A 27,681-nucleotide genomic window follows, 5' to 3' on the forward strand; every position below is an offset into this window, starting at 1 on the left:
ATGAAAGAATTGCTTGACTTCATTGCTCTGTATTGATAGGAGCTCATAATAGAAGTTGATCTAAAGATAAATTTTGTGGGCGACTGAGTGGCTCAGTTGGTTGAGTGTCTGACTCTTGATTTTGGCTCATATCACGAACTTAGGCTTGTGAGATTGAGCCTTGCATTGGGTTCCATGCTGAGCATGGAGCCGACTTGGGATTCTCGCCCACCCCACCCTTCCCCCATGCCCCCGCTCATGGTCACTCTCTATCTCTCTCAAAAAAAAAAAAAAAAAGAAAAAGAAAAGAAAAAATTTTGAAAATTAGCCATTTAGAAAGTTCCGAGGCCTTTCCTGAAGGAGAGACGATACACTGACAGCTTAGAGAACCTAGCCCTTCTGTGCTGGCCAAAGCCTGAATGGCAGGGCTGGAATATGTTGTGAAAGTGGTAGACCAAAGGGACAAAATAAAGATATGGATTGGACTGAATTCATTGATAGGAATATGCTCAGTTAAGAGTTGGTATTTAAAGGACGACCCTGACCACTTGCACATGGTGTTGATATTCTGGATGCTATATTGGGTCAATAAGGGCCAAATGTTGGGATTTCCTTGGGTATACCGTTGAGGAAGGCAGGAAGAAGTCAGGAAGCATAAGAGTCAGGCATGTTGAAATGGTTCTGTGATGTGCCATGTGCTCAGCCATCCCTAATCGTGCTTGCTGAAAGACACAGCCATCTGTGCACTACCTTCATCAACACACTTACAGAGGCATGGGTACGGGAGGTACCAGTGTCCTTGAGGAGCTCTGGGGGAGCTGTCCTACACTGCAGGAGGAGATGGGAGGTGAGGAGTGGCAGGAGAGGATGCTTCAACCAGCAGAGTCAAGGTGTGTGCAGTCACCCAGGAGCCACGGAGCCAGAATGGTAACCAGAGGACGGGAACCTCAAGGGTGTGTGCTGTTGGACAGTTGAGATCAGGTCTGTCCAGATTGAAATTGTTGGACAATGTAGCAGAAAAAATAAATATCTAGATTGAGTAGTTACTATAGTGAAGAATCATGGTCTCTTCCCCAGCTATGAGCCCTAAGCCAGTGTGGGCCTCTGAGCCCCTAGAGTGAGGGAGAGACTGGAGCCCTTTGGGAAATGACCCTACAACCTTCTACATGTGTGCCATGCATCTCATCTCCCACCCCCAACTTTCCCCAAATGTCCCCCAAGACACAGATATTCACTGGTGGGACCAACTCTGGAAAAAAGGGAAACACTACCTTTTCTGGGAACTTTTATAGAATGATTCCGAACATATGTTGATGCCCAAAGACCAGGACTGTTACATGACCTGCCCAACAGTTGGAGTAGGGGCTTTGGAAGGTGTGGAAATAGAAGAAGCCTCGTCCTACATTTAACAGTTTGTTCACTGAGACCAGAGAGTCATCCTGTGCTCATTTCCCCAGGTCAAGAATGTGGAATGGAAATACTCATATAAGCACTGGTGGAATTCCCACTTTGGTTTCTGAACCTTAGTCTGATGTTTATTAGGAAAGAGGAGACCAAAGAGAGGCCCTTGGAACCATGCCCTTCCTCAGACTAAATCAGAGGCCATGCAACATCCTTGGAGGGATGGGAGAGATTAGTAAGATTGTGAAGCTCTGCAGAGAGGCAGAGTGGGTTATTCCAACCATTGTTCATTTTACTAGGCTGGTCTACTGTGGATACCAGATGGGTCATGGAGACTCACCCTGACTTTCACAAACTTCATGAGATGAAGACGCAACTGCATCTGTGATTCTGTCTCTGGATTGCCCTGTGGAGGAAAACTGCCAGGTGGAACCCTGCAGCCCACTGGAAACAAACCATTTGCCCTGAGGTACTGCTTCTGAAGGAATGTCTATGACCAGCAAAGTCAACAATACAAGCTTAGAGCCACATTAAATCATCACTGATGAAAGCAGGCTAGACAACTGTCAAGATGGGCCATCTCTTAAGAAAGGAGATTTGGTAAATATACTGAAAAATATCCTAGCCACAAAAGACAGCAGACACACAGACATACTGAGCTGGTGAGTGGCTGAGGGGAGAATTGCCTGCATCACCTGTTGGTTTTAAATTATCGAGTGACTGGGCAGCCACGCACCCCAGTCGCTATTTTGACTATAACCTGCCTCATAGATTGAAGTGAATTCTCTTTCTTACCCCAACAGAGCTGAACTTGATTGGACATTCGGAAGCGGTCACTGAAAGGAAGTAGAAGACCCATGGCAATGATCCATGAGCAAAACTTCTCTGCTACCCCGGGACACCCATTCTCCTGTTGGCCACACAGCTTCTGCAGCAGAGCTCACTCTGCAGATGAAAATGGTCATTAGGAGATTGCACTGGCAGGTCACTTGGCTCAGAAGTCTCCCAGAGGAGCGAGGTCTGGTAAGCACAGCCAGTGGGCATCACCATTGCCGAGGCTACTGATATGTGCACAAAGCAACACGGAGGGGCACAGAGAAAACTCTGTGGTCCAAGGCCTGGGAAACCACATGGAAAAGGGCAGCCTTGGTTTGCTCTCCCATCCCCCCAAATACCTCCTGCCTCCCTGGGGGATGGGCCAGGTGATGGGCTGTACATCTTCCTTCTGAAGAAGCACCCAGCCTTTTGGATTTCACGGGTGACCTTCCTTCTCTTTTTGTTTACGTGCTGACAGTGCTCTGAGGGAGCCCTTAGCAACCACCATTCGGGCAAAGAAAGGTCAGAGGCTGACAATCACAGGTGGCCATGGGGAGGGGCAGGAAATGAGAGACTGAGAAGAGATGAGAGCTGGCCAGCAAATGTGTTACCCTGAGGAGGAGCATGCTAGAGAGAAACACAGGTTTCTCACCTGCTCCTCAGAACCATAGCACTAGGGTAGGTGCAAATTTCTGTTTCCTATGATTTCCTTAGTAGAGACAAGAGAAAAAGACATAATGAGATGAGAACGCAGACCAAGGACCCCAGAGGACCTGGGTCCACCAAGTTCTCACATAGGATGTGAGGAATATTTCACATAGTGCAAACCTCTAAATGGACTATCATAGACTCATAAAAATTATGTCAGTAAGCATGTATAACAGCAGGGAAAATTGAAAACATAAGAAAATGAATATATAGAGAAAAAAGAGAAGTAATTCTTTTTTTAAATAAACTATTTTTTTGGTAGGCTGCATGCCCAAAGCAGGGTTTGAACTCACAACCTTGAGATCAAACCTGAGGTGAGATCAAGAGTCAGACACTTAACCAACTGAGCCACTCAGGTCCACCACCCTTTTTCTAAGGTATTAAGTAAAATCTCTCTCTCTCCCTTTTCTTTTTTTTAAAGGAAAATCTACACCTAACATGGGGCTGAACTCAGGACCCCAAGATCAAGAGTCACATGCTCTACAGACTGAACCAACCAGTCCCCCTTACTAGTAGGACTTTTGTTGAGTAGTTCAACCAAGAGAACTATAATGCTATAATCCACATGAGAAAGGCAGGTGACTTTTCTTGTATATAAGGAATCTAAGGGAACTTGCTCACTATATTTGGGGCCAACAGTGTAAAGACGCCCTATACTCTAAATCCCTGGGTCTCACATCATACAACACAGCTTTCCCTTCCTTGTAATACCATGAACCCGGTCAGCACCCACCGAACACAATCACTGCCTTTGTGTTCAGAAACGCAAGGCCCCACGTTCACACTGGGCAGTGGCAGTCTAACCAACCCAGATGGCCTTGAGCTGATTTTCTTTAGCTCTACAACAAGCAGAGCTCCGGCTATGCCGGGTACCACTAGTAGGGGAAAGGGAGCTGCCGGCCCAATGCGGCTCCAGACTCGTGAGGTTGCATTTGCTTTCGCACCTGGGCAACTGGTGCACAGGGCAGAGGTGGGGCAGCAGTGCCCCCTGTCTTCCAGGAGGCCAGGGGGAGGCCACAAAGGTAGGCAGCGGAAGGACTGTCTGACTGCACTGCGGTCACCGTGCTGCTCCGGACTTCCTGCCGAGGCACCGTGCTCCCCACGTGGATGTAATTCTGTGTAAGGACGCAAAGTTCTTGTCCAGACAGGACCTCTGTCTCATTGCATACTGCAGGGAGGGATCCTTTTACTTGACGTATAAAGAGAGACCCCAATGAGTAGTGCTTAAGCATAACTGCAGAACGTATTAAAAGCTCCCTTTTCTCCAGAATGTGGTCCATTCCCCTGAAAATGAAAGGACTCTTTTCAGGCCACTGCAACTCTGGCAAACAGTCCCACTTCCGGTGGGTGCAGGGCACGTGGACACTGAGCGGGTGACAGAAGGGAGGCAGCCGTTCTCCTATCCAATCCACGCCTCCAGGCACATCCTTGAGAAGGAGGAAGGCCAGTATTTCCCCTCTCTCTCATCCATAGTGGCGCAGATGTCAAAGGATAACCTTCTCCAGCATGGTTAGCAACGTCCTACAGCATCTGCTAACCGTCAGGAACTGGTTTCAGTCTTGAGCTGCATGAATTTCACCACCTGAAAGGTGTGGCTGTGACATACTTAGAAAAACTACCCTTAGGGCCACAGCTTATTTGGATACTGTGCCAAGCAAGGGAATAAAAGCTTTTGACAAATTAATGTCTCCCAGTTAGCATAAACAAATGGAAGGAAGGAAGAAAGGAAGGAAGGAAGGGGCGTGGGTGGGAGGTAGGAGAGAGAGAAGGGAGGGAGAAAGAGAGAGAAAGAAAGGAAGGAAGAAGGGAAGAACGAAGGAAAGAAAGGAAAGAAAGAGGAAGGAAGAGAGGGAGGGGCGTGGGTGTGAGGTAGGAGAGAGAAGAGAGGGAGAAAGAGAGAAAAGGAAGAAAGAAACAAAGAATGAAAGAAAGAAAGGAGGAAAGAATGAAGGAAAGAAGAAGGAAGAGAGGGAGGGAGGGAGGGGAAGCAAAGGAAAGGAAAGGACAAGAAAGAAATCCAAGATGTATGCATAATATGATGCAGACAGTCAGTATGGAGACATGCAGGTGATAGCCGGTTGCGTCTAGCAGGTAAAGACAGGAGAGGATATGGGGTGCTAAACCAGGAGAGACAAGTAGTGTGTGCCAAGAGTGTCTGCACTGTCGGCCAGCAGTGTTGGGCTGCCCCGGTTTACCAGGCCCGCTGGGCTTAGTCAGGTCCCCTGAACCTGCAGCATTCCCGGGGTGGACAGAGCTCACTCCCCAAAACTCTTTCTGAGGTGGCAGCTTCAACCTGGCTCAGTCACTCCCCACTTAGACTGGCTGCCTGATGGGGTCCCGGGCTACCATAATCAAGGCTCTTGGGTGTCTCTCACTGGAGGAAATCTCAACCCATCCTGCACTGCCTTGCCTGACAGGGCAGTCCAGATTCCTCTAGGTGTGTCTTCAGGGGGAAGAATTGGCGCATCTGTGCAGACTAGCACTTGTAATTAGGCCGTGTCCTGGTCCCCCAGTAGCTCACTACTAGAACTCAGCCTGTCCCTACAGATGCCCTGGTTCAGATTCCAGGCTCCCCTGACCTGTGTCTCCCACACATGTGCAGTATGTACTCTGTCAGCTGGCCTTTGGCTCTTGGGACCTGTTAGGCTCAGGCTGGTCCCCCAAAGCTGCATAGCCTCCAGAGGGGACAGTGCCCAATGCCCCCCGAATCTTCCTGAGGGCAGCTTTAAACTGGGGACTACCAGTCCCCGTTTGGACTGACTGCCTGATAGTGGCCTGGGCTGACCGATAAGCAAGTCTCTCAGTGAAGGAGACCCTAGCCAGGGGGCTGGGCTGATGCAGGCAGGGCACTACCATTTCCTCCATCTCGGCCTTCAGGGGGACCATGCCCACTTGTGCCGAGTGGAGCTTCCAGTTAGGCACAAACTTGGTCCTGCAAGAGCTGAATCCTGTGATCAGGACTCCAAGACCCTTGCCAGTTCCAGATCCCTCCCGATACTGGTCTGCACAGCTGCGCATGCACAGCAGGTAGTCCTTCTGCAGACCTTGGGCACTGGGGCCCTCTGGGCCTGGGGAGTTAGTGCTTGTCCCCAAATGCTTGCATAGTGTAGAGGATGGGAGAGCCCCCCACTCCCAATCATTCTGAGGCAGCAGGTGCCAATTGGTGGCACTCAGGCATCAGTTGAAGCTGTTACCCCTGAGTCTGCATTGTGTGAAGGGAGGTCTCAGTTCCTGGATCCTCCAGGAGAAGATTCATGCAGGGATCCGATCCATGCTTGAATCGAGGCAGTCAGCAGGGATGTAGCAAGCACCAAACACCTAATTAAAGTGGAAGTCCACTCTCAAGGTGGGAGGATGGGAAAGTTCTGGGAGGTGGGACTGATGTAGGAAAGAACGTTAGGGGTCAAATCCAATGGCCAAGAAAGAATTCTTGAGACCTCTTTGGTGCAAAAAGGTGGTTTTATGAAAGCTCAGGAAGAACTGCACTGGGGTCATGAGGAGTGGCCCATTATATACTTTCAAGTTGGGAGGGGGTTAGGGATAGGGTAAGTCTCTAAGGAACTTTGGAAGCAAGGTTTCCAGGACCTTGAGGGGGCTAGCTATTGTTGGGAAAAGGTCATTTATTACCACCTAATAAAACCTGAGTCATGAGAACCTTCAGATGTATATCCGTGGGCCATCTGCTTGGGGTGTGATTACCAACACATATCTTGAGGGGTTTAGAGAGAAAGGAAGTTTCCGAAGGAAGTTTTATATGCTAAAGTTGGACCTACAGGATCTGGGGGTTGGGGGTGCTTTCAGGATAGGGTTGCCTTTCCCCCTTAGCAAAGTATCAATAGAGGCAGTTGAGTCCCTAGAGGAATGTCCCTCTGCCTGTTTCAAGGGTTTATCAGTGGGCTGTAGGTATAAGGAAATTTAATAATTTTTCTTCTGCCTTTGTTCCCCACATCAGTGCTGGGCCCTGAGGTTGCTTTGGGATTAGATACCACAGGGTCTCTCGGGGCTGGAGTAGCTGTGAGGGACAGGGGTGTGCTCTCTAATAGAGGCTGCTTGGATCATGTGGGAGACTCCTCCCACAGGCTGGGAGGTGGAGTTTTTGACTCTACAAGATTTCTACCCCAGTAGAGCTCCTGGTTTCCTCCATCCCTGACTTCGTGGCAGGATCCATCCTTCCTGCAGCATTTCTAGGTGCCTGTTTGGAGACAGCCCTGCTCTGGCTGCAAGGTGAGCAAACCCCAGGTCCTTGCACCATGGAGCCTCCACTGGAGGCCCGAGCACAGTGCGGTGCGGGCACAGCCGGTGAGTTTCTTCCTACCATGGGGCCCAAGCAACCCAGTGGAGAGGGACTTGTGGTGAACAAGAATGGATGAAGACCCCCGAGAATGGGAAATGTGTGACTTCAGCCTGAGAGGCCACCAGCTTCCCCTGGAGCTCACCTGCTTGCAGGGCAGCACAGAGCAGGTGGGAGGGCCTCCGGCCCCAGATTTGGGGAGCACTGTCCCCAGCTCACTCCCTGAGAATCACACTGAGGCGGCAGCTGCAAATCCTTATTTGGACTTGTAGCCTAATCGGGTCCAGGGCTCTTCCAGAACCAGGGAACCCAGAGGACTCTCCTTGGAAGAATCACCTTCCAGCCAACTAGCGCCGCCCTGGGAATATATTCTAGTCTCTTCCAGCTGTGCCTTTGGGAAACTTATGCTCATTTCTGCAGGTTATGCCTTGAAGTTAGACATACCCCTTATCCCTGTAGAGACGGAGCCTATGACCTGGACACTCGCCTTGTTCCAGATCCCAGGCAACCCTGAACCGCTAGGCCCACAGGCACAGTCCATGCACAGTGCGTCTGGACCGGTTGCCTGATTGGGGACCAGGTGTCTCCCTTGCCAGACAGCCCAGCTGTCTCTTATTGCCAGCCAGTGGCCCTTCCTTGCCCTGGCTAGTCCAGTATCCTCCAGCTGTGCCTGAGGTGAGCCTAGGCTGTGTTGTGCATAGAAGGCATGTGACTGTACCAACCCCTTGTACCCCGAGCGCCAGCTCCTGGAACCAGCGTCTGCAAACCCTTGCCCTGTTCCAGATCCCTGGGAGCCCTGCACTGAGCAGCCCTGCATGTGCAGGGCACACTCCTTCAGCAGGTCTTGGGCAGCTGGGGCCTGGCCCCAAGCAACTGCCCAGTATGCTTGGTAGGGGGAGCCCAGCCCCAGAATCTTTGTGAGGTAGCAGTTTTATTTTTTATTTTTTCAGTTTAATCAATTTCTAAATTGAAGTATCATTGATACACATTATCTTCTAGTTTGAGGTGGATCAACATCAGAGTGATCCAGTAGTTTTATACATTATGAAATGATCCTTAGGGTAAGTCTAGTTACCATCCGTCATCTTACAAAGTGACTGGAATTATATTGACCATATTCCCTATGTGTATATTCCATCCCCATGACCTGTTTATTTTATAACTCGAAGTTTGTACTGCTTAATCCCCTCACCTGTATCATCTGCCCCTGACCCCTTCTTCCCCCTCTGGTAACCAACAGCTTGCTTCCTGCATCTATGAGTCTGGTTCTGTTTTGTTTTGTTTCATTGTTTTGTTTTTTAGATTCCACATATAAGTGAAATCCTAGTAGATTTGTTTTTCTGTGATTCATTTTACTTAGCATAATACTCTTAGGTCCATTCAAGTTGTTGCAAATGTTAAGATTGCATTCATTTTTCCGGCTGAGTTATATTCCTTATGTATACATACCTCATCTTCTTTATACATTTATCAACAGACACTTAGGGTTGCATCAGTATCTTGGTCCTTGTAAATAATGCTGCCAGAAACACAAGGATGTGTATATCTTTCCGGATGGGTGTTTTTTTGTTTTCTTCATGTATATACCCAGAAGTGGAATTGCTGGGTCATACAGTATTTCTATGTTTAATTTTTTGAGGACCTTCCATAATGGCTGCACCAATGCACATTCCCAGCAACAGTGTGCGAGGGTTCCATTTTCTCCACATCCTCGCCAACACTTGTTATTTTTTGTCTTTTTGGTAATAGCCACTCTGACAGGTAGGAAGTCATATCTCATTGTGGTTTTGATACGCATTTCCCTGATGATCAGTGATGTTGAACAGCTTTTCGGAAGCCTGTTGGCCACCTGTGTTTTCTTTGGGAAAGAGTCGATGAAGTCTTCTACCCATGTTTAAATAAGGTTATTTGTGGTTTTGGCATGAAGTTGTATAAGTTCTTTACATATTCTCAGTATTAACTCTCACTGGATGTACCTTTTGCATATGTTTTCTCCCATTCACTGGGTTGCCTTTTCCTTATGTTGTAGGTTTCTTTTGTTGTGCAAAAGCTGTTCAGTTTGCTATTACGGCACTTGTTTATTTTAGCTTCTGTGGCCCTTGCCTGAGGGGACTGGTCCAAAAAGTATATTGCTAAGACCAATGTCAAAGAGCTTCCTGACTATGTTTTCTTCTAGGAGTGTTATGGTTTCCGTCTTAACAGTCAAGTTTGTAATTGATTTTGAGTTTATTTTTGTGTATGCCGGAAGACAGTAGTCCAGTTTCATTCTTACGCATGTCCAGTCTTTCCAACACCCTTTATTGAAGACACTGTCCTTTCCCCCTTGTATGGACTTGCCTCCTTTGTCATCAGTTGATGGACCTTTATATGCATGGCTTCTCCTGGGCTCTCTGTTCGATTCCATTCACCTGTATGTCTGAGTACCCTACTGTTTTGATTATTAGAGTTTCGTAGTAGAGTTTGAAATCAGGCAATGTGATACCTCCATGGAGGCTGCAGTTTTCAACTGGCCAGAGTCAGAACCCGTTTGGACCCACTCTGGATGGGGTCCCGGGCTTGACCAGCAGTAAAGGCTCCCCAGTGTGTCTTGCTGGAAGATGCCCTACCCAGCCTGTCTGGCTCTGTCCTGGCAAGATTGGTTTCTCCATCTCTGCCCTCAATGGAAAACTGTGTAATTAGAGTTTGGAATGAGGCAGGTGGCCTTGTGCCCCCAGAAGCCTGCTCCAGTGACCGGCCTCTCCCGTTTCTTGCCCTGTTGATGCGCAGCGTGTGCATGCGCAGTAAGAACCCCATCTGGCAGGCTTGGGCAGGCCTAGGTAGCTCAGGCTGCTTCCCAACCACCTGCATACCTTCCAGGGTAGAGGGAGTCAACCCCCCAAATTTTTCGGAAGCAGCTTTTAAATGGTGACAGTCAGCCTGATGGGGTCCAAGGCTTCCCACACTCAGTATTCCCAGGTCTCTCATATGGGGCCGGGGCTGCTTTTGTCAGTTGCCTGCTCCGTCCTGGCAAAGCAGTGCAGATACTCGTGGTTCTACTGTAGGGGAAAAGATGAGCATTTGTGTAGCTTAGTGCTTGGAAGTTGGCATATGTCGAGTACCCCCCTCGATCTCATGGTTAATTTTGGTGTGTGGGCCCCACTACCCTGGTGACCAGGGACCAGCCCCGGCTCCAGGGGCCTGCAGTGCCCTCAGTGCCTCGGGTGAGCTGAGAGGAGAGTGCTGCGCATGCGCCAGCTTGGGGCAGAGTAGCCAGTGATGTGGAACAGGACAAGCGTGGGGAGAGTTCGCCTGAATGTAGGGCTTGAGGTTCCTTGACTATGACCCTGTAGCTTCCAATCAGGACGAGAGTGACCTGGGGGCAGCGAGAACAGGATCAGCAGTCAGCAGGACTGAGAGTCTAGACAGACTTTGAAACACAAGGGAGTCCCCCAACAGAAGGGGGATCCTGTGATGCCAGTGGGTTCTTCCAGGTCAGAAGGCCATAGCGGGCCCAGTGATCCCAGGTCCACCCAGACTCGAGGGAGGGCCGGGCTGCACAGTGCAGGTCCTGACCCAGGCAGCCTATTCTGGGCTCCCGCAGTTGGGGCTCCCCCCAACCTCCTCAATGATCCCCAAGGCCAGAGGTTGGGATGCAGGTGGTGGGAAGTAAGGTCTTCTCCTTGGGGAGACTCAGAGCCTCCTACTACGGCTTGACGAAGGGAGGGAAAGTTCTTCTCTACCCTCAAGGTCTTAGCAGGACTAAGAATTAAAATTGCATGAGTCAGATTAATAGGATAATGATTGGAAGCCCAATAATGCAACTGAGACTCAAAGAAGGGACCAAGGCAGGCAGTTTTACCCATTTGACAAAGTGACAATAAATCTGTGAGGCATCGACAGGACAAAGAACCCTGAGCTTTGGGAGCTTGGATTAGTAAGGAATTCTAGACAGAGTTTGGGCTGGAGCAGTACATGGTAAAAAGTAACGGGTTGTTTCTAAAGCCTTTTGGGCTCTAAATTCCCCACCTCTGGGGATAAGGCAGTCTCTTTACGTCCTGCTTCAGAGAGGGTACCTGTTCCATGCGAGATGTATTTCCTGCTGCCAGGGGAAGGTCTAAGTGTCCTTGCACAGGCTGTGTCCTAAGTCACCTTTATGGAAAATATTCAGTATGCCAGGGGCACCTGGCTGGCTCAGTCAGTGGAGTGTGGGACTCTGTATCTTGAGGTCATGTGTTTGAGACCCAGGTAGGGTGTAGGGATTGCTTAAAAATAAAATCAGAAATACATAAATAAATAACCAGTATACCAAAATGGCACATTTTGGGGCAACCTGTCCGCGGCCTCTGCAATAAACTGGGGAGATTTCCTGGTCTGCACAGGATCCCTGGAGGTTGTCCCCGGGAGATGTGGGTGCGGTCTCCTTAGCTGTGTTCAAGCAAATGGGCAAACAGGTGAGCAGACAGCGGCTCCTGCGGCCCTCGTCCTGTCCCTGTCCTCCTTCCCCCATGCCCAGGACCAAGACTGGGGCTGTCTCTGCCCCTCTGCGCAGCTGTCCTGCTGTGGGCCCCCAGGGAAGCTCACCCCTTCCTGATGTGTAAAGGACGGGTGGGGACCCCAGGCACACAGTGGGACCTCTTCAGGCCCTGCCTCTTTTCGCCTGTGGGACCCTGGGGGAAAGGTCATGGCAGAAGGGGGAGCTAGGAACTGGGTCCCAGCCCTAGCTCTGCCAGACTCTCTGCGTGGCCTTCGGGGTAGTCATTCATCCCACTGCCCAGGACTCCCTTTACTTTTCTTTTTTTTTCCCCCCGAGTTTCTCGGAAAGAATTAGCGATTGATCAGTTGCATGTAACAGCCAGTGCTCATGACACCAAGTGCCCTCCTTAATGCCCATCGCCCAGTTATCCTTCCCCCACATCTCCCCTCCAGCAACCCTCAGTTTGTGTCCTAGAGGTCAGCCTCTCTGATGGTTTGCCTCTCTCTCATTTTCACCTGATTTCATTTTTCCTTCCTTTCCCCTATGTTCATCGGCTATGTCCCTTTTCTTCACTAAGTGAGGAGGCTAGACTTGCTGGCCATTAGTCATTTCTAGGGCTGCCTCCAGGCTTTGCTGGTGTCTGGAGGGGGTTGGGGTTGCCCCAGTACCACATGCCTCAGGGCTCCAGGGCCCTGTCTGCTCCCTCCCCCCACACCCTCCACCCCATTTACCTGCAGCTCCCCCAGCAAGAGAGGTCAGGCTCCCTCTCCCACAGGGCAGATGGCTCCTGGGCCAAACCCCTTCCTGGCCACACCCCCTGCTGCCTCTTCCTGCACACCTCCCTCCCTCCGTCTTCCCTGTCCTCCTCCCCTCCATCTCAGCCCAGGACTCCCAGATGCTCTTCCATGGAGATTTCTGGATCTGGACTCCTGACCACAGGCCTCCTGACACCCCCGCCCCCAGATTACACATTCTGTCTCTGGCATATTAGGATGGCCATGGGTAAGTCAGACCACTGTCCCTTCGGGCTAGTCCACACCAAGGCTGACTGCCACCTAGCTTGCTCATGGCCTTCAGCCACCAGTGTCCTGTGTCTCTGAGACAGACTGCTGGGGGCAGCTTGGACCCTGCCCCTGTCTCTATAGTGAGGCCCCTCCAGTAGGCCTGCTCCTTAGATCCCCACCGGCCGTTCTCCCAAGTTCGAAGGTCCTCTACTCCCCATTTTACTTGGAGTCTTTGCTCAAATTCTCCTGACATCTGGGAAACCTCACCTTCCAAGTAGAAAAATCCTGTGTTCGGGGCGCCTGGGTGGCTCAGACGGTTAAGCGTCTGCCTTTGGCTCGGGTCATGATCTCAGGGTCCTGGGATCCAGCCCCGCATCGGGTTCCCTGCTCAGCGGGGAGCCTGCTTCTCCCTCTGCCTCTACCTGCTGCTTCCTCTGCTTGTGCTCTCTCTCTCTCTGTCAAAAATAAATAAAATTAAAAAAAAAAAAAGAAAGAAAAATCCTGTGTTCCCCTTCCAGTTCCCTGGCTTCTAGTTTTCCAATCTCTCCTCTTCTATGTCTCTCAGAACCTGGTGTTTGTCCTTCTTATGTCCCTGAGCTTCCAGATCCTTCCAGACATTCCTGGCCAGTATCTCAGTATCTCCCTGTTGGTTTTCCTCTGCCTGTCAGGTCAGGAATCTATTAGTAACATTCAGTCCTTTATAGAAAATAAAGGGCTTTCGCACTCATCACCGTGTCGCTGTTCTAATGTCTGGCCTTTGGGTCCCGCTCCCTCACCACTTATTTAACTCTTTGAGAGGGGGCTTCTCCTGTGCACTCAGCCTTGGGTGATAAGCTTTGCATAGGAGACATCTGATGAACATTTACAGAGTAATATGTGACTGCCTTGGTCTTGATGGCACCACGCTTAGAAGGTTACTTCCTGTAATGAAGAGGCTGTGCAGCCCCGGAGAGTGCAGAGAAGGAAAGAAGGGAAGTGGGAGGAGTGCTGGACAGGGATGTGGGGAGACCCCTGTGGGTGAGTAGCAGGGAGCATGCTGCCCCCTTGTGGCCCACCACCGGCAGGACAGCCGGAGGCATTCCTGGGATCCCAATTCTCAGTTTGTGCTCTCAAGACCCTTCCTCACTTGAAAAATTATTGAAGATATCGAAGAGTTTTTCATTACGTGGGTTACATGTATTAATATCTCCAATATTAGAATTTTTAAGATTTAAAATACTTCTTAATTCACTTAAAATAGTATTGGCTGACCCATCTTAACACAGGTTTGTTTGTTTAATTTTAATTGTAGTTAGAGATCATACAGTGCAAAATGGGTTTCTGTTGTAGAATTCAGAGATTCATCACGTACATACAACCCCAGTGCTCATCACAACAAGTGCCCTCTTTAATACCCATCACCCATCTAGCCTACCGCACACCCACCTCCTTCCATCAACCCTCAGTTTGTATCCTTAAGAGTCTCCTGTAGCTTGTTTCCGTCTCTCATTTTTTTTCTTTTCCCCCTTCCCATATGTTCATCTGTTTCATTTCTTAAATTCCACATACATCTTATATTAACACATGTTTAAAGTGAAAAATACTTATGTATTTTTAAAAAGCTAGTGAGAAGAGTGATTTTTTTACATTTTTTGCACACCTCTTTTTTTTTTTTTTACTTGTATTTTTTAGTTTTATTTAAATTCAAGTTAGCTAACATATAGTATATTGTCAGTTTGGGGGTAGAATTTATTGATTCATCAGTTGCATATAACACCCAGTGCTCATGACATCAAGGGCCATCCTTAATGCCCATCCACCAATTACCCCATCCCCCAACCCACTTCCCCTCCAGCAACCCTCACTTTGTTCTCTGTAGTTAAGGATCTCTTATGGTTTGTCTCCCTCTCTGTTTTTAGCCTATTTTATTTTTCCTTCCCTCCCCTAAGTTCATCAGTTCTGTATCTTAAATTCCACATATGAGTGAAATCTTATGGTATTTGTCTTTCTCTGAATGACTTATTTCACTTAGCATAATACCCTCCAGTCCCATTCACAGTGTGGCAAGGGGCAAGATTTCCTTCTTGTTGATGGCTGAGTAATATCCATTGTGTATCTATACCAAGTCTTCTTGATCTATTCATCAGTCGATGGACATCAGGGCTCTTTCCATAGTTTGGCTCTTGTGGACATTGGTGCAGTAACATTGGGGTGCATGTGCCCGTTCTAATCACTACGTTTATATCCTTTGGATACATACTTAGTAGTGCAATTGCTGGGTCATAGGGTAGTTCTAGTTTTAAGTTTCTGAGGAACCTTCATACTATTCCGAGAGTGGCGGCACCAGTTGACATTCCCACCTGCAGTGTAAGAGGGTTCCCCTTTCTCTGCATCCTCGCTAACATATGTTGTTTCCTGAGCTGTTCAGTTTAGCCATCTGACTGGTGTGAGGTGGTATCTCATTATGGTTTTGATTTGTATTACTCTGATGAAGAGCAATATTGAGCCTTTTTTTCATGTGTCTGTCAGCCATTTATGTGTTCTATTGTAGATTTGTCTGTTCATGTCTTCTGGCAATTTCTTGATTGGATTTTTTGGGTTTTGGAGGTTGAGTTTGATGAGTTCTTCCTAGATTTTGGAGACTAGGCCTTTACTTGAGAGGTCAGTTGCAAATATCTTCTCCCATTGTGTAGGCTGCCTTTTAGTTTTGTTGATTGTTTCTTTTGCTGTGCAAAAGCTTTTTTTTCCTGAGGAAGTCCCAATGGTTCATGTTTGGTTTTGTTTCCCTTGCCTCTAGAGACATGTCTAGGAAGAAGTTGTTGTGGCCAAGGTCAAAGAGGTTGTTGCTTGTGTTCTCGTCTTTTTGATGGATTTTGATTTTGATGGATTCCTTCCTCATATTTAGGTCTTTTATGCATTTTGAGTTTATTTTTGTGTATGGTGTAAGAAAGTGGTCTGGGTTCGTTTTTTCTTTCTTTTTTTTTTTTTTTGCATGTGGCTGTCCAATTTTCCCAACACCATCTGTTGAAGAGACTGTCTTTTTTCTATTGGCTATTCCTTCCCCCTTTGTCAAAGATTAATTGACCATAGAGTTGTGGGTCCATTCCTGGGTTAGGTCGTGTATTGGAGAATAATAACTTGTTTTTTGAGGAACGCTTATATTGCTATATACTTCCCTCTTAGGACCGCCTTTGCTGTATCTGAAAGGCTCTGAGTTGTCCTGCTGTCATTTGCTTCCATGTATTTTTTTAATTCTTCTTTAATTTCCTTGTTCTCCTTTCATTCTTCAGTAGGATGCTCTTTAACCTCCACGTATTTGTGGTCCTTCCATATTTTTTCTTGTGGTTAACTTCAAGATTCATACCACTGTGGTCTAAAAATATGCATGGTATGATGTCAATCTTTTTGTACTAGTGAGACCTAATTTCTCACCCAGTATGTGATCTGTTCCGGGGAATGTTCCATGTACACTCCAGAAGTATGTGTTTTCTGCTGTTTTAGGAGGCAATGCTCTGAATATCTCTGTGCAGTCCCACTGGTCCACTGTGTCATTCAAAGCCCTTGTTTCCTTGTTGATCTTCTGCTTAGATGATCTGTCCCTTGCTGTGAGTGGGGTTTTAAAGACCTCTACTAGTTTTGTATTATTATCAGTGAGTTTCTTTAATTTTGTTATTCATTGGTGTATATATGTGGCTGCTCCCAACTTAGGGGCATAAATACTTATAATTGTTAGATCTTTTGGTTGGATAGACCCTTTTATTATGATATAGTATCTTTCTTTATCTCTTATAACAGGCTTTGGTTTAAAATCTGTTTTTTTCTGATGTATGAGGATGGCTCCTCCAGCTTTCTTTTCATGTCCATTAGTGTGATAAAGGATTCTCCATGCCCTCAATTTCAATCTGGATGTGTCTTTGGCTCTACAATGAGTCACTTGTGAGCAGCATATTGATAGGTCTTGTTTTTTTGTTGTTGTTGTTTTGTTTTGTTTTTTAATCCATGCTGATAGCCTGTGTCTTTTGATTGGAGCACTGAGTCCATTTACATCAGAGTAAATTATTGAAAGGAATGAATTCAGTGCCATTGATTTACCTGCAAAGGTGCTGTTTCTCTAGATTGTCTCTGTTCCTTTCTGGATTTTTGTTACCTTTGGGCTCTCTCTCCACTCAAAGGATCCCCAAAAATATTTCTTTTGGGGTTGGTTTAGTGTTCATAATCCTTAACTTTTTGTTTGTCCTGGAAATACTTTATCTCTCCTTCTACTCTGAATGACACGCTCCCCGGATGAAGTGTTCTTGACTGCGTAAGTTTCCCATTAGCACATTGAATATATCATGCAGTGCTTTCTGGGCTGCCAGGTCTCCGTGGACAGGTGTGCTGCTGGACCTATGTATCTACCCTTGTCGGTTAAGGCCCTCTTGTCCTGAGCTGCTTTCAGGATTTTCTCTTTATCACTGAAATTTGAAAGCTTGACTATTATATGTCAAGATGGTGACACATTTTTATTGATTTTGAGAGGGGTTCTCTGTGCCTCCTGGACTTGAGTACATGTTTCCTTCCCCAGAGTTGGGAAGTCCTCAGCTCCAATTAGTTGAAATAAACCTTCTCCCCCTCTGTCCCTCTCCTCATCTTCTGGGACCCCTATTATCCGGATATTTTTTCACTTTAGGGAAGTACTGAGTTCTCAAAATCTCCCTTTGTGATCCAATATTTTTCTTTCTCTCTTTTTCAGCTTCTTTATTTTCCATTATTTTATCTTCTATATTGGTGACTTACTCTTCTGCCTCTTTGCCATCCTTTTAATAGTCTTCGTTGGGGACTGAATCTCTGTAATAGCATTTTTAATTTGGGCCTGTCTAGATTTTGGTTCTTTTATTTCTACAATGAGGGATTCTCTAATGTCTCCTACGATTTTTTTTAACCCATCTAGTATCTTTCTAATCATTGTTTTAAATTCTAGTTCAGATATTTGACTTATATCCATAGTGATTAAATACCTGGTAGTGAGTACTACGTCCTGTTCTTTATTTTGGCGTGCATTTCTCCATCTCGTCATTGTGTCCAGAAAAGAATAGAAGAAAGAAAAAAAAATACAATGAAAGGAATCAAACAAACTAATAATAAAAAAGACGGAAAAATAAGAAAAAATACCTGAAAAAAATAAAACGTTAAAAAAAAAAATACAAAGAATGCTACTAGTGTTTCCCCTGGGAGCTGAAGCTTTGCACCCCTCTCTGATCGGTAAACATGACAGGACTGAATGGTTTGTGCTGGCCTTCAGGGGGAGGGCCCTGAGCACTGATCCTCAGGTGTACTTCAACTGGTGCAAATGCCCCTCTCCCAGCAGAGGCAGGCCTCAGTGTAAGCGGCTCTGGATTCCAGGATGTGGCGCTGTTTTACTCCCTGAAGGCTTGCGGCCCCAATGGGTGGGATGAATATGGCTGCACCCTGCTCCCTACCCAGGAGCTGAAAATTTGCCCCCCAGCTCTTCAGTGAGCCCTCACAGAAAAGCAGTCTGTCTTACCTCCCCGGTTTCTGTCAGAACTCTGTGTTCACCTGCCAGTGACGAAGTGTTCCTATCTCAGGCCCGAGACCGAGTTCCAACTCCAGGTTCTATGGATTCCTGTGGCCCAGACCCACGCTGTACGTCCTGGGTGTTGGAGGGCTTGCCATGCTTCTGCTTTTTGCTGGACCCCTCCCAGGAAAGCCACCCCGCAACCGTGCTGGGATTCGTGGTTTAGGGCTACATAGAGCAGGAAGCCAGCACCTAGACTCGCGGCTTTCAGCCAGCCTTCCCGATCTGACGTCTGGGAACTCTGAAGCATTCAGGCCCCACCCGCTCTTCTTGTGACCCCCGGGATCCTGAGATCACGCTGTCACAGCGGGGACTCCACCCTGCTTCCCCACTTGAACACCTTTAAGCCAGGGTCATCCCCCACAGTAGGAGACTTCTATAAGTTTTAACTTGGCACTTCTTTGCTTATAAAACTTTGCAGTAGCCTCCTTAAGCCGGGTGCCTCCCCTCTGCTGTATCCTCAGCCATATGCCCCTCACACTCATCCCCACCCGCGGCACTCGGGCTCGGAAGCTGCAGCAGGGGCCACAGCGGGAGCTGGGCCCAGTTCTTGCGCTGGTTCCGGATCTCGCTCTGGGGCTGGTGCTGTAGCTCCCAGAAAAGAAAGTATCATCAGCCTGATGGGCTTCCCAGGTCCCTTCTAAATAAAGGAAACTTTTTCCACCACTCAATGTTGTCTGAGTCCAAGAACCAATCACTGGGAGGTCTCCCCAGACTGCAGGCCATGGGGACAGGGATCTGGGACTACTCACTGCTCCCGGCCCAACCACAGTCGATGGAGGCTTGCTCTGCGTGGCCCAAGCTGTTCCCTCCACAGGCCCATTAAGCCACCCCCTATCCTCCTCACCCCCAGCATCTCTCTGGTTCTCCTTCTCCCTTCTGCCCCCTCCCCTCTGTTTGTGCTTTTTTCTCTCTCATAAATAAATAAAATCCCCCCAAAAAATAAAAGATTGAGCATGAAGGTGGACATTTTGAGCCTTTTAGACCTGGCTAGGAACACTCTCCTGTATGTATATCTTTGTCATCTTCCCCCTTGTGCTCATGGCTGCAGAGGTACATGACCTCCCAGGGAGGGAGAAGGCCCACGGTGCAGGGACTCTGGGGTCCTGAATGACCACAGGAAGGCGCTCCATCTCCCATCTGAACAGCCACTCAGCGCTGTCATGTGGGGGAATCCATGGTGACATGCTACCGAAACTTGGGGAGATATTTGGTAATTCAGCATAACGAAATATACCTGCTAAATGTTGAAATCACCAAGTTAACTTCAATAGTTATCAGCCTAGTAGCTTTAAAAATGACCAAAGGGGCACCTGGCTTCCTCAGTCAGTAGGACACATGGCGCTGGATCTCGGGGTGGTGAGTTTGAGCCCCACATCGAACACAGAGTTTACTTAAAACACAAAACAAAACAAAAGGACTTCCAAAGGACCCAAATCAATTAGGCTCCAACAATTGAGCTGGTCGGTGGTGGGATGGATCCTCTGGCCTGTTCATCAGCCGCTGTGCCCCGAGCACTCAGATGATGCAGGTGCTTCTCAGCCACCCGGGTTCCCCCTCTAGGAGCTCAGGGTCTAGAGGGAAGATGGACAAACATGAATGAAAAACGTGAATGAAAAGAGCAGTTGCTCCATAGGAAGAGAGCAGGGGCGACAACTGGGTCCCGAGCTCCGGCAGGTGAGGGGTCTGACAAGGCCGTGCTGAGGTGACATTGAGATTTCCTGAGGCAGGCCAAGGAGACACCCCAGCACAAATCCAAGTATATGCAGCCAGCAGAGGGCACCACGCTGCAGAGGAGTGGAGGCCCAAGCTGATGTTGCCAGAGTGGAGGTCAGAAAGGAGGCCAGGGTGGCTGGAGGAAGCTGAGGAGGAGAGCAGAGAGGGAGAGGAGGAGGGGCAGGGCCTGGGGCAGGTGGACAGTCTCAGTGCCCTGCTCCTAGTGCTGGGTCACACCACATCTCCCCACACTCGGTGGCTTCGCCCACAAACACTCACTGGGTCACAGTCTCCGGGGATCAGGACCCCAGCAGTGCTCAGCTGGGGGCTCCTACCAGAGCCTCTCAGGAGGTTGGGGCTGTTGACAACACCAAGGCAGGACCTGCTTCACTTAGAACCCGAGCTCACTTAGGGGTGTTGGCGGGATTCAGTCCATCTCGAAGGCCTGAGTTCTTCTGTCTGTTGTTGGCCCTCGGTGCTAGGCCATGTGCACATGCCTGTGTCATGGTTCCACATAGGGGCTTGTTTCCCAGTGTGGGGATCTGAGCGAGAACACGGATCAGGGTCAGCACGGGGCCGGGCACGGAGCTTTTATAACCGATTCTCGGAAGGGGCTTTGGGTCATGTTGCCATGTTCTGTGGAATGGAAGTGAATCACTACGTCCAGATCACACTCCAAGGGAGGGGGTTACACAAGGATGTGTACACAGGAGTTGGGGATCGGCGGGAGCCACTGAGGGGAGAAGGGGAAGACCCCTGCCGGGTCAGTGCCTTGCCCAGAATCACAGACTGGTAAGAAGGCTGAACCAGACATTCACTGGGGGCTTTGGAAGAAGTCATGTTGAAGTAAGTGGCTACAGAGAGGGAGATGGTGTGGGGGTGAGGGTGAGCATTGATATCCTACAGGAGGCATTCCAGCACGTTCTTGTCTGAGGAGGAACGAGGTCATGGCAACCCACTGAGTGGCCCCCCATTCACATCACACCCATTGGAAAGGAGGTAATGGCTCACAGCACAGGACAGGCAGACTCTAGGGGTAAGGGTGGATTCTGACCTTCAAGGGCCAAGGCTCCAACCCCTCCTTTACGGTTTGCTTTGGAAATTGAAAGGCCTAAGATCTTGGGAAGCTATTGCCCATCCCTCTGTAGGTGGGGCTGTCATCTTCAGGGCCTCCAGGATGTGAGCCCTGGTGTACACACATATGCACACATGAGCAAGTGTGCATGTGCTCACACACACACACACACACACACATACACACACACCAGTAGGGACTGTGGGGTGGAATCTGACCAGTAGCGGACTCAGAGAAGGTGAGAAGAGGAAGAAAATGTGGTTGGAGGTATTTCCTACATGAGACACCACTCCTCCAATTTCATAGATATCATCCCACATATGCTTGTGGACGTCTGGAGGAAGTACATGCCTTCCTCCTTTCCAAGGATGTGCTCAGAGGTGTTGATTGGATAGGAAAATAGCTGCCTCCTTTCTGCCATCCACTCAGTGTCCCCATACCCTGGACCCACTGGAAGTGGTATTGTCTGTTATGCCAGAGTTGTAGTGGCCTGAAAATAGTCCTTTTATTTTCAGGGGGATGGAAAACGTTCTGGAGAAAAGACTTTATTAGGTTTTAAAGTTTTGTTTAAAAATGCCCAAACATTACTCATTTGGGTCTCTTTTTATACCACAATTAAAAGGATCCCCCCCTGCACTATGCAATGAGACAGAGGTCCTGTATGGACAATAATTTTGCATCCTTACACAGAATTACATACACAGGGGGGAAAGCAAGATGCTTCATCAGTAAGTCCATAGCAGCGCTATGACAATAGTGCAGGCAGACAGTCCTTCCATCTGCCTCCCTTTTAAAGTATCCCCCTGACCTCCTGGAAGACATGGGGCACTGATGTCCCACCTCTTCCCAGTATATTGGTTTCCCATGTGCAAAAGTAAATGCAGCCTCACGAGTCTGTATAAGTGGCGGTACCAGCAGCTACCTTTCTCCTAATAGTGATACCTTGCATATTTAGAGCTCTGCTCTGTTGTAGAGCTAAAGAAAATCAGCTAAAGGAGATTTGGATTGTTTAGACTGCCATTGCCCAATGTGAATTTGGGACCTTTTGTGTCTGAAGATGAAGGCAGTGATTGTGTTTGGTGGGTGGTGACTGGGTTCATGGAAATATAAAGAAGGGAACACTGTGTTTTACGACGTGTGACCCAAGGATTTAAGTACATGGTGTCTTTCTATTGTTGGCACCAAATATGTTGAGCAAGTTCTATTAGATTCATTATATTAAAAAATGTCACCTTTTTGTATATGGATTATAGGATTTGCATTTTTCCTCTTCCTTTAAACTACTCAGTAAAAGTACTATTTAGGGGATCCTGGCTGACTCAGTCTACAGAGAATGTGATTCTTGATCGTGGGGGTTGGGAGTTCAAGCCCCATGTCAGGTGTAGAGTTTACATTTAAAAAAAAAGAGTTTACTTAATACTCAAAAAATTTTAAAAAGAGGGTGGGCCCCTGGATGGTTCAGTTGGTTAAGCATCTGACTCTTGATCTCTGCTCAGGTCTTGATCTCAGGGTTAAGCCCTGCATTGAGCTCCATGCTGGGGGTACAGCATACTTAAAAAAAAAGTTTGCTTTTTAAAAAAACTATACTCCTCATATTTCAATATAATTTATTGGCTATATTACTTTTTGTTATGTTTTCTATTTCACTTGCTATTATATTTGCTTACTGACAGAATTTTTATGACTCTATGATAGCATATTCAGAGAATTGCATTGATGTTGAACATTTCTTAGAGACTAGAAGCCCATAAAGTCCATTAAGAAGCAAATGGACTAGAATAGAACTTACCAGAACCTGAAAAGTATGCATTTGAATTCTTTGTGGAAAGATTTGTGAGTGGTCTTTTCATTATGAACAAGGAATATTTGTTTTAAAAGAATACTAAAAACAATGGGATAACAATTGGGATCACATTTGCAAGTCATATTTAACTTACATGCTAGAAGATCATTGGTGTCTTTCTCCCCATCCTTGCCCCTTAAAGCAGTAGACCAGTACTTGTCTGTGTGGAGTTTAGCTATGTGAATTCCACATAAGAGGCATTCCATTTTGCATCTGCCCAACATGTTCTGCCAGCTGATTATATCTTACTGTTGTAGCAGTGCTATCTTGGTTAAATGACTTTGAGAGTGTGAAATGTTTGGATAGTACCCTGGCAGTTTGTTTCATGATATAAAGGTTTGATTTAACACTTTTCAGTTTTTAGAAAATCCAAAAGTGTGTGAAATCTGTTGGATCCATTATATCGGGAGTGGCATATAAGGTTGAATAAGAACTTGCTGTGATTTTGGTGGAGAAATGTTTGTCTGGGCTGACAAATGTGATGTAAGTGAAAAAGTCATCCTGGAAGCCTTTCATATCTGACTTGGGGTTATTCCACTAGGGAGCCTCATTTGATTCTAAACTCACACATAATTTTCTCTACTATCTACTTTGCAATAATAAAAACTGTCGATGTGGTCTTGGGTTTACTTGTAGGCCAAAGCCCTGGGATTGAGCCGCCAATTCCTTTTGTATGTGCCCCCTTGGCTTCATTACCAGCTAAAGTTACCAAGAGGCTACTGGGTCTGGATCTCTAGTTCCTGTCTCTCTCTTGAGAAACAGGCACATCCTACTTAGATATCACAAATCTAGGAGAGTCACTGTGCCTCAGTTTACACTTAATTATGTATCCCACCCTCTATACACTCCCTCCTGGGTTTCCCAATAAAGGCACAGATACCAAACCCTGCCAGATACCACCCTTTTGCTACTTGAGCTTGACATCCATGATCTTTCTATTTTCTCTATTCTTTAATATCTCCTTACTGGTTCTTCTAATTTCCATCCCCTTATAAAATAAAATTTAGCAGCCTTTGGAAAAAAATCTACAACTTTTTCTGGGTGAGTATCAAGTTCATTGCTCCTTACTGCTCTAGAATATTCTGAAGTGTGAGAGTTCTTTAAATTGTACACACCAGGGCCCCCATTCACCTTTTTCTGTGTGTGTCTCGTCCCTTAGAGTTCTGCAGGGTGGTCTCTCTGGGTATTCTTCACTTCCTATTTGAGAACTAGGCGGGCCCAAGCCCTCTGGGTCTTTGGCCTGTGTCCTCATCTCATTGTGCCTCTCTTCTCTTGTCTCTGTTAGGGAAATCATAAGAAACAGAAATTTACGCCCACCCTAGCGTTATGGTTCTGAGGAGCAGGTAAGAAAATTGTTTCTCTCTAGCATGTTCCTCTTCAGGGTGACACATTTGCTGGCCAGCTCTCATCTCTTCTTATGAGATGGGGCCTTTGCCTGCCTCCCTGTCTCTCATTTCCTGCCCCTCTCCATAGCCATCTGTGAATGTCAGCTTCTGACATTTCTTTGCCCAAATGGTGGTTGCTAACTGCTCCCCCAGAGGACCATGAGATGAGTAAATAAAGAGAAAAAAGTAGGGTTACCAATGAAATCCAAAAGGTTGGGTGCTTCTTCAGAGGAAAGATGAACAACCCATCACCTGGCCCATTCTCTGTTGAGGCAGGAGGTATTTTGGGGGATGGGAGAGCAAACCAAGGCTGCCCTTTCCCATATGGTACCCCAGGCCTTGGACTGCAGAGTTTTCTCCGTGTTTCTTCATGTTGCTTTGTGCAAACATCAGTAGCCTTGGCAATGGAAATGTCCACTGGCTTCGCTTACCAGACCTCACTCCTCTGGGAGACTTCAGGGCCAAGACCTGCCACTGCTCCCTCCTAATGACCATTTTCATCTGCAGAGTGAACTCTGCAGGAGAAGCTGTGCAGTCAACAGGAGAATGGGTGTCCAGAGGAAGTAGAGAAGTTTTGCTCATGGATCATTGCCATGGGTCTTCTAAGTACTTCCTTTCAGTGACTGCTTCCGAATGCCCAATCAACTTCAGCTCTGTTGATGAAAGAAGGAGAATTCACTTCAATCTATGAGGCAGGTTATAGTCAAAATAGCGACTGTGGTGCGTGGCTGCCCAGTCACTCGATAATTTAAAACCAACAGGTAATGCAGGCAATTCTCCCCTCAGCCACTCACCAGCTCAGTATGTCTGTTCCTTTGCTTTCCTTTTTGACTAGGATATATTCAAGTATATTTGCCAAATTTACATTCTTTCCTTTTTTTGTTAGTTGATTTTATTTTTTTCCTTTTTTTATTTAAATTCAGTTAGCCAACATATAGTACATCATTAGTTTTTGATATAATATTCAATTATTCATTAATTGCTCATCACATCATGTGCCCTCCTTAAGAGGTGGCCTTCTTGACAGTTGTCTAGCCTGTTTTCATCAGTGATAATTTTAACATGGCTCTGAGCTTGTTGACTTTGCTGGTCATAGACATTCCTTCAGAAGCAGTACCTCAGGGCAAGAGATTTGTTCCCAGTGGGCTGCAGTGTTCCACCTGGCAGTTTTCCTCCACAAGGCAATCCAGAGACAGAATCACAGATGCAGTTGCGTCTTCATCTGATGAAGTCTGTGAAAGTCATGTCAGTCTCAACAACCCCCATTTGATATTCACAGTAGACCAGTCAGTAAAATGAGCAATGGTAGAAATAACCAACCCTGCCTCTCTGCAGAGCTTCATAAACTTATTAATCTTTCCCATCTCCTCCATGGATGTTGCATGGCCTCTGGTTTAGTCTGAGGGAGGGCATGGTTCCAAGGGCCTCTCTTTGTTCTTCTCTTCCCTAATAACCATCATTCCAAGGTTCAGAAACCAAACTGGGAATTCCACCAGGTGCTAATGTATGTATTTCCACTCCACATTCTGGAACCAGGGAAATGAGCACAGGATGAATCTGTAGTCTCAGTGAACAAATTGTTAAATGTAGGACAAGGATTCTTCTATTTTCACACCTCTCAAAACTCCCACTCCAATTGTTGGGCAGGCCATTTAACAGTTCTGGTCTTTGAGGGGCACCTGGGTGGCTCAGTTGGTCATGCCTTCAGCTCAGGTCATGATCTCGGAGTCCTGGGATGGAGCTCCACGTCGGGCTCCCCACTCAGTGGGGAGTCTGCTTCTCCCTCTCCCTCTGTGCTCTCTTGCTCTGACTCTTGCTCTCTCTCAAGTAAATAAATAAAATCTTTAAAAAAAAAAACCAGTTTTGGCCTTTGGGCAGCAGCATATGTTCAGAATCATTCTATATAAGTTCCCAGAAAATGTAGTGTTTCCCTTTTTCCCTGAGTTGGTCCCACTGGTAAATGTCTGTACCTTTGTGGACAATTGGGGAAAGCTGGGGGTGGGGGATGCATGGCACAAATCTGGAAGTCTATGGGGCCATTCCTTCAAAGAGCTCCAGTCTCCCCCTGAGTCATGGGGCTCAGAGGCCCACACTGGGCTCACAGCTGGGGAAGAGACTGTGACTCTTCACTGTAGTAACTACTGTATCTAGATATTTATTTTTCTGGTACACTGCCCAACAATTTCAATTTGGACAGACCTGATCAACTATCCAACAGCACACACCCCTGAGGGTCACATCCTCTGGTTACCATTCTGTCCCTGTGGCTTACTGGGTGACTGCATACACCTTGTTTCTGCTGGTTGAAGCATCCTCTCCTGCCACTCTTCACCTCCCATCTTCTCCTGCAGTGTAGGACAGCTCCCACAGAGCTCCTCGAGGACACTGGTACCTCCTGTACCCATGCCTCTGTAAGTGTGTTGATGAAGGTAGTGTACTGATTGCTGCGTCTTTCAGCAAGCTTGATTAGGGATGGCTGAGCACATTGCACATCACAGAACCATTTCGACATTCCTGATTCTTATGCTTCCTGACTTCTTCCTGCCTTCTTCAACAGTATACTAAGGAAATCCCAGCATTTTGGACCTTATTGACCCAATATAGAGTCCAGAATACCAACACCACATGCAAGTGGTGTGGGCAGTCCTTTAAATCCCAAATCTTAACTGAGCATATTCATATAAATGAATTTAGTTCAATTAATATCTTTCCTTTGTCCCTTTGGGCTACAATTCTCAGATCTGATTCCCACCTACACCACTCAGACTTTTTCCAACACAGATGGGCTAGGTCTTGTAAGCTGTCAGTGTATGGTCTCTCCTCCATGGAAGGCCTTGGAACTTTCAAATTGGCTATTTTAAATTTTTTTCTTTATTTTCTTAATTTTTTTGTGTGAAAGATAGAAAGAGAGCAAGTATGAGTGGTGGCAGGAGTGAGTGAAAGGACAGAGGAGGAGTGAGAATCCCAAGTAGGCTCCTCAGTCAGCATGTAGCCCAATGCTGGGCTTGATATCATGACCCTGAGATCATGACCTGAGCCAAAATCGAGAGTCGGACAGATGCTCAATCGACTGACCACCCAAGTGCATTTAAAATTTATCTTTAGATCAAACTATATTATGAACTCCTATCAGTACAGAACAACAGAGTCAAGCAATTATTTCATTCTTATAAAAACCTTCTCCATGAGGAAAGAGTGACTCTAGGGACCAACAGAACTCACACATCAAGCTAACCTTGGACTAAAAATCAAGCAGGAAATATAATTTGGGTGTGATGGATTACATTACCTTATATTAACTTAATTACAGTGATTGTTTTACTGGTGTGTACATATATGAAGATTCACGAAATTGTTCACTCAAATCTATGGAGGTTTTGATTACATAATTATACTTCAAAAAGCTATAAAGATATTTAAAGACTCACACAATTAGGAATATAAGTAATCTGTATT

The 27,681-nt window shown here is 47.0% G+C and overlaps 1 long non-coding RNA gene across 1 annotated transcript; it reads left to right on the forward strand.

The window, feature by feature from the left end:
- Positions 1-1,864: 1,864 nt before the first annotated feature.
- Positions 1,865-26,048, forward strand: LOC144381489 (uncharacterized). Its single transcript, XR_013446740.1, has 4 exons — positions 1,865-2,042; positions 2,184-2,403; positions 24,126-24,183; positions 24,733-26,048. It is a non-coding gene; the product is annotated as an uncharacterized LOC144381489 (long non-coding RNA).
- The last annotated feature ends 1,633 nt before the right edge of the window (positions 26,049-27,681 follow it).

This window comes from Halichoerus grypus, chromosome 4 (genome assembly GCF_964656455.1).
Source record: "Halichoerus grypus chromosome 4, mHalGry1.hap1.1, whole genome shotgun sequence".
NCBI lineage: Eukaryota > Metazoa > Chordata > Mammalia > Carnivora > Phocidae > Halichoerus > Halichoerus grypus.